The sequence below is a fragment of the Olea europaea genome, chromosome 22 (assembly GCF_002742605.1).
Source record: "Olea europaea var. sylvestris chromosome 22, O_europaea_v1, whole genome shotgun sequence".
NCBI lineage: Eukaryota > Viridiplantae > Streptophyta > Magnoliopsida > Lamiales > Oleaceae > Olea > Olea europaea.
In genome coordinates, this window is record NC_036258.1 from 7,384,971 (window position 1) to 7,388,865 (window position 3,895).

General features: G+C 35.2%; 1 pseudogene; it reads left to right on the forward strand.

The window, feature by feature from the left end:
- The first annotated feature begins 1,199 nt into the window (after nt 1-1,199).
- LOC111371226 lies at nt 1,200-3,619 on the forward strand (annotated as a pseudogene).
- The last annotated feature ends 276 nt before the right edge of the window (nt 3,620-3,895 follow it).

The following is a 3,895-nucleotide window of genomic DNA, read 5'->3' on the forward strand; positions in this document are numbered from 1 at the left end:
CCAAAGAGCTTAAGAAATAAAAGAAAATAAATTCCTTGTTCAATTGGAATCCTTTTCTCACATGACTTTAGTTCTTCATCTTCTATTATTTTGCAATTAAGTCCTCTTCATTCCAAAATCATAATTGTTGATCCAAGACAAGTTTCGAAGGTTACAATTTACTCCTCAAACTTTCCAAATATCGAATTTCACTCTCGAAACTTTATAAATTTTTATCGAATGCTCCATTAATATTTCCAATTGATCTCATGCAATCCGGTTAATATTCAATTGCTTGAAATAAACCCCAATTAAGTTCCAAATAACTTCTTTTATATAAATTGTATTTAAGTTGGGAATTTTCTACAATTAACATAATTTATACAAATTAAGTAGATAATCGCTCAATTTATATATAATAAATTAAGAATAGAAGTCCGAATAAGGACATAAATGTTCTTATCAATAATACTAGATATTTCAAAGATTTCATGTCGTTAGCCTCGATCTTCAAAAATACGACTATGGACTATATTACGCCAACACGTGCACCACCACTCGAATCTCTCTCAAAGTAACTCTAGCGTCTACCAATAACCTCAAGACCGTGATACCTATTCATTATATCTGAGCCATGTACTCTAGTAGCCCTTGCTTATTTGGTCCTTCTCTACGTCCTTCTCTAGGATTAGTCGAATACTCTAAATTGTAACACTAAGCTCCCCACCAAATTTTTGAAAAGAACACTAGTATTCACATATGATTTATTCTCTTTTGCATGCGTGTCTTTGCAGTTGTCACTATTTTATCGGTCATTTTGAAGTTATTCAAGTGTTTTCTTTTGAGGGCTTAAGTGTAATAAATTTTAAGTTTATCTTTATGGCAGTAGTTTGGAACTAGATTTTTGCATCTTGAACCGAATTTTCGTATTGATAGGTGCATGCATCTGTCAACTCATCTATACAAAATCATATCGGTACAAGTAGAATAATTCTTAGAGTTGACATGTCTCAATTATCCGAAAGGACAATCAAATCCTCCTTTTTCAAGTCCTAGTTATCAGCTACCCGCAACACCACCTCCTCTACTTGAACCCTTAACCCACTCCACACAATTCTTCAAACTGGAGATTATGTTGTCTCTGCCCTCTCTCTATTTATCTGTCTTCTGACCTATTCTCATTCAAATCGCATAAATTCCTTGGAAACATTTTGAAAGCTGCCCAACATTTCCATTTTCCAGTTTTATATAGACTCTTGATGAATCCTTGTAATCTTTGTATGCCACCACCAATGGATACTACTTTCGATGATCTATTTTCCGGTCGATGCATACTGGTAAATGGCCCTGTAATTGTTGGGGCAGGTCCATCAGGCTTATCAGTTGGTGCTGGCCTTAAACAAGAGGGGGGTTCCATTTGTGATCCTTGAAAGAGCTAGCTGCATTGCCTCTTTATGGCAAAACTGGACCTATGATCGACTTAAACTTCATCTTCCAAAACAATTCTGCGAATTACCATACCATCCATTCCCAGAAAACTTCCCAGAATACCCCACGAAACACCAATTCGTCGACTACCTTGAATCATATGTAAAAAAATTTGATATCAATCCTATGTTCAATGAGTCGGTTCAATCTGCTAAATTCGATGAAACATGTGACTTATGGCACGTTAAGACCCTTAGGAATGATGATTCGACTATAGAGTACATTTGCAGGTGGCTCGTGGTGGCGACCGGAGAAAATGCTGAAAAGGTTGTGCCCGAATTCGAAGGGTTGCAAGAATTTGGCGGCAGTGTTTTGCATGCTTGTGATTACAAAACAGGTGAGGCTTATCAAGGAAAGAATGTACTAGTTGTTGGCTGTGGAAATTCAGGAATGGAAGTTTCTCTTGATCTTTGCCACCATAATGCACTTCCATTAATGGTGGTTCGCAGCTCGGTCAGTCAATCTTGTCTGTCTTGTTTTTATCTCGAATACTTTACATACAGTGAACAAGATTTTAACATTTTTCCTAACTAAAATGCGTAGGTTCATCTACTGCCGAGGAAAATTTTTGGGAAATCGACATTCGAGTTGTCAGTTAAACTAACGATGTGGTTGCCAATTTGGGTTGTGGATAAAACACTGCTAGCAGCTGCAAGATTAATCCTAGGAAATGTTGAAAAGTATGGGCTTAAGAGGCCATCCACTGGTCCTTTACAGCTCAAGAACACACAAGGGAAAACCCCTGTCCTGGATATAGGTGCTTTTAAACAGATTAGATCTGGTAAAATCAAGATTATCCCCGGAATTAACAGGTTTTCAAGTGGGAAAGTTGAATTGGTCAACGGTCAAATTCTTGAAATTGATTCTGTCATTTTGGCAACTGGGTATTGCAGCAATGTCCCATCTTGGTTAAAGGTTAGAATTTCCTCTCTCTCTCTCTCTCTCTCTCTCTCTCTATATATATATATATATACATACTTGTGTTGTGGGGTGGGTGGAGGTTGAGTGGGCTGGGGTGGATTTATGTAAAAAAAAAAAAAAAAAAGGTTAAACCCTAACCTTAAGGGTTCCCCACCACCCCTGCCCTGGAGTATTGTGAGGGAGGTAAATCGCAGGTTATAGGGATGGATTTATGTAACGGTTATGGAAGGTGGATGTTGCTATATGTATATCAAGATTTGCATAATGTCCTGTGGCGCTCTATCGTTTGTCAGTTTAAAATATAATCAATTATTTCATCCAATTTTTTCTCCACACATCATTTTTAGTAATCGCTTATGTACCATTTTGATGTATAAGAATCAAAATCCTATGAAAGTTGGGTTCCTTGTAGATTCCATGTTCACATATCTGAATATAGTCACTAGTCAGGTTGGTGGGATATGTTCTAATTTGTATATAACTATTATTATCTTTATATTAGACTTAATTCAAAAATTTGACAATACTGTTCAATACTCTCGATATTCTACAATGGATTACATAATGCTATATGTCACGTTATCATTTGCCAGTTTAAAACACAATCAAGTTTTTCATCCAATCTTTTTTCCTCAACATCATTTTATGTAATCCTTTATGTACATTTTTTATGTACAAACAGCATAATCATTAATTTTTCTGGGACAAAAAAATACTTTATTCTTTCATCCTTTTTCCTTCTCCGGATGCTTGTTGTTCAACTTTATTTTAATATAATCTAATATGAGATGTACTTTTAGGTCGAGAATATCTGTTCAAGGATTCTTGTGTGGACATATTGTAACAAATAAATTCACAAAGTCAAGATTTTTTATTATTATTTTCTTTTCATGTTATGCAGGAAAATGAGTTCTTTTCAAAAGATGGATTTCCCAAATCAAACCTACCAAATGGATGGAAAGGCAAAAGTGGGATATATGCAGTTGGTTTCTCAAGAAGAGGCCTCTCTGGTGCATCTTTGGATGCCATTAGAGTAGCCCAAGATATAAGCAAAATCTGGAAAAAAGAAATTGTGTGCAATAAAAAGTGCAAATCCCATTTCTAATTTATGCCAAACAACCCTTTAGCGCATTAATTAAGAGTGTTTTCTTTAGGGCTTGTAGATTTGCTTAGACATGAAAAGAAGAAAGGTGACACTTGAATCAGAGCAGCCCTCTTCATAAAAGTTAGTCCCAAAAAATTTTTTTGGGCAGTTTTGTACAAAAGGAAGATGAGGCTTTTCCATTTTTAGTGCCAAGGGATTTGTGTAAATAATTAAGTTGAGTTATTCGACTAAAGTTAAGTATTTCTATTTCATTCTCTCAAGTTGGTCCATTTAGTATTTTCTAATTCTATGCTCAAAACGTATAAAGCACATGATGTCAAATAGTACATATATCATCCAAAACTTTACTCGCCAAAAAATCAAAGTATATTAAAATAATAAGCCACTTTTTCAAGTTTACAA